This window comes from Artemia franciscana, unplaced genomic scaffold, assembly GCF_032884065.1.
Source record: "Artemia franciscana unplaced genomic scaffold, ASM3288406v1 Scaffold_712, whole genome shotgun sequence".
Classification (NCBI taxonomy): domain Eukaryota; kingdom Metazoa; phylum Arthropoda; class Branchiopoda; order Anostraca; family Artemiidae; genus Artemia; species Artemia franciscana.
In genome coordinates, this window is record NW_027067255.1 from 16,063 (window position 1) to 30,289 (window position 14,227).

The 14,227-nt window shown below is 33.4% G+C and overlaps 1 long non-coding RNA gene across 1 annotated transcript; it reads left to right on the forward strand.

The window, feature by feature from the left end:
* Positions 1 to 1,080: 1,080 nt before the first annotated feature.
* LOC136043545 (uncharacterized) lies at positions 1,081 to 14,147 on the forward strand. The gene is made up of 4 exons (XR_010621638.1): positions 1,081 to 1,307; positions 3,627 to 3,859; positions 12,157 to 12,273; positions 13,926 to 14,147. It is a non-coding gene; the product is annotated as an uncharacterized LOC136043545 (long non-coding RNA).
* The last annotated feature ends 80 nt before the right edge of the window (positions 14,148 to 14,227 follow it).

A 14,227-nucleotide genomic window follows, 5' to 3' on the forward strand; every position in this document is an offset into this window, starting at 1 on the left:
CTTGAAAATTAGTTTTTTGAGTTAAAAAAAATATTTTTTCTTCTGATTCTGAAATTGTTATTTGTCCCAGTTTGTAGAAAACAGTACAGAATAATTGTTTTAGTTTTTCTTTTAAAAATATTTGATAACTTAAAAATCCCTTTGAGAATCGGGTCTTAGCCATTCTGTTAAAATGAATCGCAGTTAAATTCAACTTAGTAATGGGCTCTCTTCACTTGAAAGAAAATAAACAGGCTTGCTATTTTTAGTAATATATGAGGCAGCCTCAATATGTTAAATTCAATACAGTTAAATTCAACTTAGTAATGGGCTCTCTTCACTTGAAAGAAAATAAACAGGCTTGCTATTTTTAGTAATATATGAGGCAGCCTCAATATGAGGCTATATAGGCTCAACGTTATTACTGAAAATTGTTTTAAGGATTAACCCCTATCGAAATTTGAATTAAAATGCTAAGTGACCTAAACATTTGATAGTTCAGAAAAGGCTCTATATAAATTTCATGATCATGGGATTGTAATATAATGGCGTGTTTTTAATCGACTAAGTAATTATACCAGTTGACCTGCTGTGAACCTACATCACTCAATCATTGCTAGTAAAATTGTCATAATTTATTAATTTGCTAACTGAAAAATAGACATACTATTCGATGACGTTTTCCAAATATAACAGTCACTACCATCATGACTGCTTTATAGGAAGGACTGAATCAGGATAAAAGGTCCAAGTTAAATGGTTGCCTCTATGGTACATTGCAGAAAATCCAGAAAACAATGGTACGAAGAGGTAGATCCCCCCCCCCCTGGGTATCTACCCAGCGAATAAAGACTATTAAATAGAGTTTTCTAGTTTGACGTATCTATAAAACTATGGTTCAGTGTGTCTATTTAAGATTGTACTTATAAAATTACGATATCCTAATAGTGTTTTTTTTTCTAAAATCTCCTTACATCCTGGAAAATCTGGAACCACAGACCGCATATGTATTCCGCTTCTTCGCAAAAAAAACGTCGATGCCGATCGACGTACGGAGTACAAACCCAATTTACGATGCATCGTAAATTGGCATCGTAAATTGGGTTTGTGCTCCGTACGTCGATTGGCATCGACGTACGGCATCGAAATTGGCATCGTAAATTGGGTTTGTGCTCCGTACGTCTGGAGCTCCAGAGAAACCTGACATCTTGGCGACTCGAATCGGAGGTATAGTCCATTCTGATTACTCTCAGAAGTACGATTTGGCTTGGAAAATCATGCCTAATAATGGACTACCAATTGAAAAATTCCTGATTGTTTATTTTCCAGTGAGTAATCATATCTTTGTGTATTTAGATTTCTTTTGTAGTTGCAATATTTTTGTTATTTTAAAATCTTATTAGAAACTAGTCAAAATAAAAATAAAAATTCAGAAGACTAAGAATAGTTATCTTAGTCATCTATGTTATTATTATTATTATTATTATTATCATAGTTAATTGGTTTTTGACTGGCCTTCCTTACCATTCCCCTCGTTGGCGTAGTTATGGTTATCTTTCTTTTTTTTGGTGTGAGGTGGGGGAAGTAGAAGCTGGATAGATAGATGAGTGGCGAATCTACTGTCTTCTGTTAGAGCTTTGTCTACTTTCATTTTTAAAGAGTTATCAAAGGGGCCCTGTTTAGCCCCAACCATGCCCTTCTTTATGTTCTCTATTTCTTTCTTTCAATTGTGTCTACTTCCAAAAAAAAGCAAGCTTTAAACTCAGGTAAAAACTTAACTTGCTGGTGCAACAGACCACAAAGATAAACAAAAAATACGTGTTTTCGCCTGGGAGTCCAAGCATATGCCGTCACGCATTAACCCAAAATCAGTTCAATCTTTCACCCCTTAGTTCTATGACTATTTACCTTAGTTCTGCCCTAGGAATGACGCATGATATATAGACTTATCTATCAACAAATGAACTGACATCATTTTTATACAATCCTAATAAGGGTTTATGCTAGATTTGCCTCTCACTCACTCGGACTATCTATCTTGGCTTTGTCTAATATTAGCCATGGCTTGATGCCCACAACTACTGGATTTTAATTCAATTTTTTTGAGAAGATTGATGTTTATTGGAGATTTCCCTTTTCGACAGGTACAAGGAAAGACAATCTATATCTTGTCCAAAGGACCTCTTACCACCATATAGTACACTACTACTACTACTACTACTTACCATACACCATACTAATTATCACCTCTTACACCAGGTGTATCAAAAAGCTCCACCGTGTGCCTAGTCCTTTTCTAAGCTGGATACGTTTGTTGAATCATTTTTGAAGAAATAAGAATGGCTTTGGTAGCCCTGTGAAGATGACAGAATTTAATTAGTTTTAGAGTAACGTACCTTCTGGGGTATACGAATGATGACTAGTGATATCAATTTCTTTGTAAACGTTCGAAGTAAAGTTTCAAGAGGTAAATTTACACTACCAATTTAGTCATAGAATGTTGAGATGCACCGAATTTTGACTTTGCTCCTTTTTGATGTTTGCTCCTCCAATTGCACTATTAATCACATATTATTCCGAAGGGTCGCTGGCGATTTAGTCAGTCTTGCCAGGTGAGAAACACTGATAGGATTTGCTAATAAGAGTCTTGAATGACTAAGATTCACCATGACAAAACCAGAGAGAACATTGAATATCAAAACTAAGCTATGTCAAAACGATGCATATTTAGATTTGGATATAAATAAATTGCTACAATCACATTGTTAAGAGAAATTACAACTTTAACTCACATACATGGTAGGGAACTCATTTCTGAGTAAGGAGGGCAACTTATAAACAGATCCCTGACAAGAAAAGTAAAGTAATAAAATATTGAGGTTTTCATATTTTTTTTTTAGGGAGGGGCATCGGTCCGAATGACTAACTATCTGAGCTCGATGAAATAAAACGGCCCCTAAAAAAACCCTGACCAGCAAAAAGTACGCCACAGAAACTTTTATGATGTTTTGCGATTAAATAAGGAATTGGAAGAATGGCACAGGAGACGATGTAAACGTTCTAGTAAACGTAAACATTCGAGTTGAAACTAGTAAAAAATGCCAAATAGATATTGAGCTGAAATCTTTTGTTTCTCAAATAGGGCTGCGCTCATAATTTTGAATATAATCGTTTTACTTATTTAAAAGTACTACAGAGAATGCCCACAACCGGATTTGTTCTGTGTAGAAATGTTCTGACAATATTAAGAAAACTTATACAAACAAATGGTAGAAGAAAGAAGGAGAGCGGTATTTAGGGAGTAAATACTGGGGCGGGAATCCAAAAAGTTACGGGGGACAAAGAATAACGTTTAAAATAATAGGCCTAAAACGATTAAAAGGAACAAAATGACAATTTTAAAAACAATGAGATCGTTTCTATATTTATTAAATATTAATTATAGGGCTCATGAGGAATCGTCTCTTTCTTGTTGGGGATAAGCTTCCTCAGCCGTCTTTGTAGGATGTTTTTTATCACCAACCTTTGCTCTTCTGAACTTGGTATGTATTTATTCGCAAAAAGATTAATCATTGCCTTTTGGAAGTCTTTTTAATTGATAAGAAAAATAATCATTGGTATTCGTTTTTAATTTGTTTCTTTCTCAGGCTAGAAACAGTACTGTTGGTTCTAATTGGACTGAAGATGGACCCAGCATTCTTGAAGAAGTTAGACCGGGAGAGGTGAGCTTTGAAATGAAGATTTTATTTCATTCTTCATTTCAAAGCTCACCTCTCCCGGTCTAACTTGAAACCGGACACGTTTTATAAAGTCGAAATTAGAGCTCACAATGCCATTGGATTCAGTGAACCAACAGGAATTATCGTTAAAACTGCCAAGGGTGAGTTTTTATTATTATTATTATTATTTATTTAGAATAGTTTTTAAGGATCGTGGCATAGAAATAAATAAGAATAATTACTAAGAAGCATGACACGAAATTCGGCAGGCTGTCTATTTAGTAACTTCCTGGCGGCTGTTAAATGTATAAAAAATACAAGAAACAAACCCTTCGAACCTTTTTGATATTTGGGGAATAGGGGAAGCTTATTAATATCGATTAGAGGAATTGGGGAATAGATGTTTAGGGACTAAACAATTGCCTGAAGATATATTGTTTTATCAATTAAAAAATAACCACAATTCTTAAAATTATAATAATTGTGAAATTTAATTACAACTATTAGATGCAAAATTCTGTCATGGATTTCATTTTATAATACGGTCTTAAAATGAAGAAAAAAGTTGGGATCGTTGTTGAAACTTTCAAACAATCGTTGTAAATAACCAAGTTCGATCAGATTTGTGTTAAAATGTTAACGCAGTGCGAAAATTTTCTGTTTTTTTTTTTTTTTTTTCAAAAGTTAAACAGTTTTTAGTCTGTTTCATTCACTTGCCAAGTTCCAATGAAGCTTTTCGTGATTTTGCATGCATCGATAAATGGGAAAAATACCCGGGAAGAAAAAAAAATATTGCCAGAGAGAAAAAAACCCAGCCAGGGTGAAAAAAATATAGCCTGGGAGAAAAAAAAAATAGAGAAAAAATAATATAGCCAGAGAGAAAAAAAAACACAAAACCTAGCCAACGTCTGGTGAGTCTAATAAGATACTGAAGTTTAAATAAAAAAAAAATTCTACAAATATTATTGAAAGTCCGTATATTTCGGCTTCACACCCGGGAGCCTTTGTAAAAAGGGAGAGGAGAGAGGAAATGGCTTGCCTTTTTAAAATAACATGTATTTAAAAAAGATGATTAAACTAAACACTACAATAAAAAAAAACGAAAGATATTCAAATAACTATAGTTGTTGTCATCAAAAACAAGTCCAATAGGATAAGGACAAAATACAAGGCAGAGTGACTGCTATATACTATTGCGCATGTCCATGTTTACCTTCTGATATTTTTAAGGTTTGCTTGTTCACGTGATGTCCATACGCAAGGTGTTTTTTGCACATTTTCAACAAATATCTTAGATCCATTTATCGATGCATCTAAGTTTGTGGAAAACAATATAGTTACTCGGCAAATCCACGGAAAGACTGTATAAAACGAGCATAGTTCGTGTTACCTAATATGGTACCTATTTGAACCATGGTACCTAATTATATAGCAACTGGCAACATAATTTTTACCTTGCTTGAGTAGTTATATACCATGAGTAGGTGAAACATATAAAAATAATCACGTAAACCATACTTTAATTTGTTCTGGGTGGGAGAGATAAAGGGTATAAGCTAAAAGGCGCAATCAATAGACAAAATAAGATTAAAATGAAAGAAAAATCCTGCAAAAGTATTGTGGTAGTGGAGAGAGAAGGTATTAATTCTGGTATGAGTTTTAAAGATCATAATTAAATAAAAAAAAATGCATCACTGTGGAAAGAAACTGAATTTGTAGTTGCAAATAAAGAAGTAGTTTTACATTACGCTATGAAGTTTTTTCGCTAATATTGCATCCTAAGAATTTTTGTTTTAATTTACTTTCTTTTTGATACCATAAAGCCACTTCTTCGCAAGCAAATTTTTTTTGCTTTTGTCAAGATTTTTATTTTCATTAAATTGAAATAATCGTTTTTACCGAACAACTGGCTTTAACTCTACCAATTTTGTTCACATCAGAAGAAAGTGTGTGTCTCGGTTTTGTTTGTTAAATATAGTCATAGGTACAGACAGTGGCCAAATTTTACTTCCTTGATTTTAGTTTGTTTTATTATTTGTAACTGATTTTGTAGTTACAATCTTCGTCAGACAACCATGTTTTACCTTTTGTTTTGAAGTGAGTTGAACTTATTTCGAGATCTAACAGTAAATATAAAGAATCGCTTTTTTACAAGTTTTAAACGTCTACAGATTGTCCTATTTTAAGTTACAGTCAGTTATTTGAACTTTGTGTTGTTGTTTTTTTTGTAAAATAAGGTATTGTATACAGGTTAATGATTAGGGTTAAATGACCAACAAATGTTATTTTTAGTTATAGGGCAAATCCTGATTTAAAAGTTCCCTACGTTCTGTAGAATGACCTAAATTTTCTCTGACAAAGCAGTCAGGTTTTGGCTGGCTTTACAAAGACCCCCCTCTTAAAAATCCGCACTGTTACGCCTATAGGGTGCATCTGACATTTCCGCACCTTTGAAGTAAATGTCGAAAACTGCTTAGTAAGTTCTTCTTAGTGGCTGAGTAATATAGATTTAGACTGTGAAATTGTCATTGAAAATAAATTGCCCCATTGATCCTCCCCTTCAAAACAGCTTAGCCAACGGTTTATTGTATTTACCTCAAAAGTAAAAATTTCAGAAAAGACCTTAATACGTGACGATGACAATATAAGGGAGTCGCTAGATCTTGGGCACCCACGTAGAATGTTTTATTTTATTCAATCAGAAGGTTTTGCCTTAGCCTAGTATTTACAACAGATTTTTTTTTTTCGAAAGCATTCACAATTCAATGGTGACTTGTAATATTAAGCAAGATCTTTTTCAATCAGGAATTAAATTTAATATCTGATAGTGATGGTTGGGGTATTTTTCCTGTTGAACTCTAGGGACACTCTGATTAAGAGGTTTAATCAGTTTATTTGGGTATTGAACTTCCCAATGTTAATAACTAGAAGTTTTCTCCTGATCTAGGCATGAAGTGGGATATGAAGAATTCCTTAAAACCCCGTTCTCATATATGCCTGGCTAGACATCCATTATTGTGGACCAATAAGATATATAAAAGAGAAACAAAATATTATTGGCTGACAAAAATTATGCCTAGACATTGATTTTCTAGCTAAGTACTCATGGGATGATGGGACGACTTTAGGAAAATGTGTCCTATTTTGAAAATTTTTATTCTTTTTTCTGCAGTTGACTTGAAGCTTATATTATTTAGATTTTTAAAGCTCATTTTCGTTGTACAATCTAATTAGAGTTTAATTTTTATCGTTTCAATTCTTGGATTACTGCCCCCCCCCCCTCCTGCAGCTATAGCTGAAGGACAAGTAATCTACAGAAAAGTTAACCTTGAAAAGTAGCAGTTTAATTTTATACCATTCCAATTCTTGGATTACTGATTGCTAAAATTTTGTTCAAAGGCTATTGCTCAACTTTTACAAAATATTTAAATGTCCTTCCATGCGTCACTCCTAGGGCAGAACTAAGGTAGACAGTCATAGAACTAAGATAGTGATTGAAGCTATAGTTTTCCAAGTTTTTGGTTAAATGGCACGGGTAAACAGCGGGAGTAAGTATGACTCTCTTAATGGACCAATTCTTGTTTGTTAGCTTTTAAAAAGGCAAGCCCGCCTAGAGTCTCAGGCAGGTTGACAAAGCATTTAAAATTGCAAGGGACCGTTAGATTGCCTGGAATGATAGGGAAACAAGGCACGCCTACCTATGGTCTTAAGGCAGGTTGGTCAACAGTTCAGAATTGGCACATGACCGTTAATTTGCATGGAATGATAGGCAAACAAGCGTCCAAAGCTAAATTGATTAGGATCACTTGACTTTGCTTCCTCTTCGGCTTTTTTGGACAACTGAGTGATGAGGAAAAGGGCTGCCGAATGAAGTTCATTCTGAGCCAAAATATCATTACGAGTCTTTAATTCATGTATATTTGTTTTAACATCTTCAAGCCTACCTTCAAACAAAAGCAAAAAGGGAATTATTTGAATTCTGCTACCCCTATTGTTAATTTAATTTCATCATTGACTTTCTCCAAGCAAATGCATGCGAAAATGTAGGTCATTATTCAGTATTAAAATTACTTTTTTGAAATGTCCTGGTTAGTTTGTGCTATGTTTAATATGTTATATCTTTCCATTCCACCGCCTCAATGTAAATGGCCAGATTATAAATAGTAATTTTGCAGCATATTAAAAAGGAATATATTCCTTTTCCCAAGCACCTTGTGGATAGGTAAACAAATTTCACTTGTATACTTTCTCAGGTAACCATTTAAAGAAGTTAATCTATTGAAAATATTTTCTGAAAAAGACTTTGTAAATTTTGTTTCTGGTTAGACGTATGAACCGACATTCATCCAATGATGTTGCTTGGTCACTTTTAATTAAGTAAACTGAGAGCTTAGCCTGTGTTTTTTCTTGCGAATTTGATGTTTTTACCTCGTTCCGTTATCATCTCCATTAGAATTTAGAGTTTGCCCCTGATATAAACTAAAAAAGGAAGTGGCAAAAGAGTGGGGGCAGGGAAGGTATAGCTGTTCCCTCCCTAGAAAAACCTAAGCCAGCGTGATAGAATATTGAAATGAGCAAGTTTTTCCTGACAAAAAGATATTTTGTTAGACCGTTAACACAGATGTCCCTGAGGAAGCTGGATTCCTGGTCTCTTAATTTAAAGAAAGATTTCGTTTCTGAATAATGTTGGATCAGTTGCTATCTATTCATATGAACACAGAAAAGGCCGCACATTATTTCATTAATCAGTTACCATACTACGAATCTATGAAAATGTTATTCGCCACGATGATGTTAAAACGATAAGAGCGTGTCCCGAAAAACTATTTAGCTTGATCTGTAAGAATAATAACAATGATAATAACCACACTTGTTAGATGCTTCTCCTGTGTTGTTGCTGAAACTGGACTTGGTATTCTAGAAACTTCAGGCAATATTCTCAAATTCAAATTTTGAATCTTTATTTTTTTGCATAGGATTTTAGTTCTTTCTTCATAATTAAATAATTTCAACTTTATCATTTAAATATTGCAAAATAGGTCGTGCGAGTCAGTTGATTTTGAATTAAAATCAAGTAGTTGTGGACATCAAGCCATGGCTAATTGTAAAAAAAGCCAAGACAGCTAGTCCGATTGAGTGAGAGGCAAACCTGGCGTAAGCCCTTATTAGAATTGTATAAAAATGATGTTAAATTATTTGTTAATAGATAAGTCTATCTCTCATCCGTCCATGCATCATCCCCGGGGTAGAACTAAGGTAGATAGTCATAGAACAATGATAGTCACAGAAACTAGTTTTCCAAGTGTTTGGTTAAATGACACGGGTAAACGGCGGCAGCAAGTATGACTCTCTTATTGGACCAACGCTTGTTGTTACCTTTTAGAAAGGTACGCCTGTCTAGAGTCTCAGGCATGTTGACCAAGATTGAGCCTAAGATGTGCCTAAGGAGTTCTTAAATTTACTAGTTGTTTAAATTTCTTGTTGTTTAAGTTTGTCTCCTTAAATGAGCTAATTATTCTTCATTTTTAGTTTTGCTGCTCCATTTCAATTTTTGTTGTAAAACCTAATTTTTAATATCGTTTTACTAAAGGATCTAGAGCATGTCCTTTGGGTCACGTCATGTACTTTCATAAACACACAAAGTGAACCACTGAACTACCATATGAGATTTTCTCTCTCCCCAACCTCTCCTGACACAAATCAAAAGATAGTAATCTAAAAAATGGCATTTTGCTTTTATGGTTGACCCATCGTCCATAGTTATTGACTGGGCCATGCAGATTGACGGTGCATCTGAACTTTTTGTTGTTCAAAACCAAACTTGCACCTTGATTATTCTGCATTGATCCTAAGATAAATCTGAAAATGATTTATTTATATATATATATATATATATATATATATATATATATATATATATATATATATATATATATATATATATATATATATATATATAGCTTGTATATACATATATAGAAGTATATTTACAAAAAGTGGGCACATTCGGTTTGAATTTCCAATCGATCTTTAGAAAGGAAAAAAAAATATATTGTGTTTAGGTCTTGTGGCTGCGTATAAGTTAATATCCTTCAGTATACTCTTTACAATCCTGTTAGCCTAGCTTGATATATTGAACTATATTTACTTTTCGGAATCAAAGCCTAGTCGTAATCAAGAATGTTTCATTAACATAATAAAACTGATTGACTTGTTCTTAATTAATTACTAGTAACGTTTAGAAAGAATATTTTCATGATGCTACAGTGATATTTATATTTTACTCTACAAGCTATCCAAAGAGACTCTGTGTAATCAAAAATGGGCGCAACTGTTTTTGGTATAATTCCATCCTTTTGCTTTTTTTATTTTCAACTTTTTTATACAGTAGTATCTTACCAAACACTATCCTAATAAACTTAAAACTAATTCCCTTTGTATGAGAGTAAAAATGTTTATGACAATAAGCCAGACTTCTTCACTTCGTTTTGAAGCTTTTGGAGAATTTTGGTTTTTGACTCATTAGCACAAGTTTTTAAATAAAAAAGTATATGAGATATAGCATATGTTTTGAAAAAATGTCTCAACTTCCTAACGGTAAAAGAAGGTAAATTCAAATAAATAGACATATTTTCAGACGTTCAAATCATTTAACGGTAAAACCGAGGCAACTTTAAAAAAAAAACTTAGGCACTGTAAACTGCTCTTTTCATGAACTTCTCGTTTCCGTTGGACCACACTTTAACTGAAACTGGACCTACAACTTATTTCTGAAAATAAGAAATAAACCTTTGTTCCGAAGAAAGAAAAGGATTTCAAATGCAGTTATATCACAAGGTAAGGCCATGATGCGGGTTTGTTTGTGGTCGTGGTAACCTTATTTTATAAAAACATCGCTTATTAACTATATAGACTTTAAACACTTTTTTTTGCTGAATGAATTCTGCCTTTCAAACCCTCGGTGTTGTGCCCTGTAACTAATAACCCCTACGACACTGTTCGCACTTCTTTTGCTAACCTTTTTAACTTGTTATGTTTTCTAAAGTGTTGTATTAATACAGTTGTTGTTTCATATTTTCTTTTTTTTTCTATTGAAATAGTGTAAATTTGTACCTTCTGTTATGACACCTTGCAAATGTGTCAGGAAATGCCGAAATATTAGTGACAATAGATTTCTATTTTTGCTGTAGTATAACTTCGTCCCTTGATTCTTGTTTCTGCATTAAATAAAGTAAATGCGACTTTTTATTTCTGAAAAAGCTACCCTTCAAGTTGATAAAGATTATAAATAAAGCTGAAAATGATTGGTGGAAGTAGGAGTCAGTTACACTATCGTGAAGCATAGAGATGCCAAAATTGAAGAGGACCCTGCTAATTTGGTGTTTTACTAACTTAACAATGCACGTACCAATGCTTTTCTCAGTGGCTCATAGGGTGTAATAAGGTACCCAGAGTTGATGAAAAATTTAGGGAAATAAGTTATTTGAAAGGGCTATGATTTGAAAGCTTCTTTTTGCTTTGGACATCGAGAATGAAAGATTTTTGTCCTGTCAAGGCTAAATATTTCTCCCTCATCCCCTCTCTCTCTACAGATTTCTCTCTCTATATATATATTTCTCGCTCTCTCTCTATATTTCTCTCTCTCTCTCTCTCTCTCTCTCTCTCTCTCTCTCTCTCTCTCTCTCTCTCTCTCTCTCTCTCTCTCTCTCTCTCTCTCTCTCTCATTATCTATCCTTGCTTTCTCCTGTCCGTATCTCATGTAATATTTGAGACGTTCCTCTTAATTACCTGTGAAATCCTTTGATAATTGTTACTGTTTCCTACACAGTATATTTACAAAAAGAAGGATTTTTAATAATATACTTACTTACTTTTGTTTTTATATCACATCCTAGAAATTTTACCATTCATCTAACAATGTAGTTTTTATTCGCTCTCGATTCATTCCGGCTTGAAATAACTTAATGAAAAGCAATAAACCGAGAAAAACGAGTAAAATTTTCGGCCAGTGATAAAATAGGGGAAACTGCCAGTATTTTGGACTATCATTAGCTTAAAAAACATTAAAGAAGGTATTAAAATGACCTTAACCTCCTGGTCAAAAAATGATCGGAAGAGCCAATCGTCTTAACAAGAGGAATAACATAACTGAATTTTGTTGGGCTCTGCCTGAGAGTGCTAATTCTCTGTTCATTTTAATATATTTGATGTTTTACATGTGAAATCGGCTGACACCTCAGTTTTTGTAGGATTTAAGTTATCTGAACTGAAATAATAACTGTGGCTTACTGAGTCAATTTTTCTGCTGGGCACTTAGTTTTAGACCTGTAGGAGCATAGTTTGTATTTACAGCATTGAATGTACCCCGTTAGGCTGAAGGCAATAAAATCGTACATTGTCTTATAAGGTAGAATTTTGATACAAATACAATATCATTAAAATAGAATTATTTCATTAGGTTCATTTGGGTCAGATAAATGGCCTAACTGGATATGGGCACTAATTTTCATAGCTATAGCTGTAACTGTGGTTGCTCTCTTTGCTGTTGGTTTTTACTGTCAGAAGAAACACAAAGGTAAGATTAATTCTTTGTTTGTTTGTTATTTTTGTGTGTTTTTGGCATAAGATAAAATATAGAAAAAAATATATACATAAAAAAGAAATATATGAAACATAATATATACTACTGCATGTCGACAAAACCACCCTTCAAAAAAAATTTCTGTAGAAATTTTACTTTATTTCTTTTTTTATTTTTTGTTTTTCTTTTTTTCCATAGGCTATAGAAAAAAAAACACAATTGAAAATTAACCAAATTAGAAAAGACTTCTTTTTTTTATAGCAGCTTCACAAAGAATAACCTCATAAATACGATATATTTTCAGAGGAATTGTATAAGGTTAGTTTAAGGTACCCATTTGATGTCAAACAAAAGGCTGTACGGAAACTGTGGTTCACTCCTTCTTTCTAGGGCTATAATGAAAGAGGTTAAAGCGGTTAGGCCAAGTCATGCGTATGAGGGGTGGAATATCTTCTGTTTTCACGGATAAATAAGCAAGGTTCATAGTATGGGAACAAACCCAATGCCAAGGATAAGTCTGGTATAGGCTGTAGTACCGGGTAACTGAGCATCGCTCGTTAAATTGATTGTATTAATGAATACTATGTCTTCTGTAACCCCCTACCCGCGGAAAATCCCGCCATAGAAATACACTTCCCCCATAACCTGATTCTCTCGAGACAATTTCTTTTTTTTTATAGATTTAGCTGTGTTGACTTCCTTTTCTTTTTACTTAGTCAGTTTATGAATTGGTGCCCTGGAATTGTACAAAATAAAAACAAGCTTACTGAACTAAAGAATCTAGTCCAAAATAACAAATATTTAATTGGATATTTTTCTAAGATCATGCTCAAAATCAAATTGATCTGTTGTGATAATCTGCAAGGTTCCATGACCTGCAAGGTGGGTAATTAATTAAGCAATCACTACATCCATATCTGATATAAACAGGAGATCAAACAGAACGCAAAACTAACTGAGTATAGATATCAAGGAATTAGGTAGCTTTGGCCAGTTTAAGTCTGATTTATGTGTGGAGGTACTCGATGGGTATACTTTTGAAACAGAGTAACTAAAATAAATTTTCCATAGTTTATTCATTTGTAATATATATGTATTTTTTGTATGTTATTTTTTTGTCTTGGGGTCACGCAAGGTAATGCATTGTTTGGTTTTTTTTTGTTGTTGTTGTTGATTTCGGTATATGGTCTCATTCTCCATATTCTTTCTTTATTTTCCTTGAACTTAGCACGGCCTCGCAAGCTTCGCTTATGTTATGCTAATGATTAAGAAATGTTTATTTCTAATAAAATTGTTCTACTGCTACAGCTTCTACTACAAGGACATAACGTTTCAGAACAGTAATGACGTGGTTGATATTCACTCATTCTTGTCCAACTGTCAATCTTCAGGTAGCAGACGATTTAAGAAAGAAGTATTAAGGGAGCTGAGAGAAATAATTGAGTTTTTCCAACTCAATTCAGAGATTATAAGAACAAGCTGGCGATCATAGACAGACCAACGGAAGTTCAACCAACCCGAAAAGTGGCAAACATTAAGTAGTCATCAAAACATCTAGTATTTAGTTGTCAGTGGTGATAAATTAAAAACGGCCTTAGGCATAAAAACAATGATAAGTTTGTAAAAAAAAAAAAAATTTATTCCAGGTTCTCGGTGCTGCTCTTCTGAGGAAGATGAGAACAGCGGAAGATGCCACAATTGAAGAGGACCCTGCTAATTTGGTGTTTTACTAACTTAACAATGCACGTACCAATGCTTTTCTCAGTGGCTCATAGGGTGTAATAAGGTACCCAGAGTTGATGAAAAATTTAGGGAAATAAGTTATTTGAAAGGGCTATGATAAGAAAGGGCTATAAGTTATTTGAAAGGGCTATATATATATATATATATATATATATATATATATATATATATATATATATATATATATATATATATATATATATAT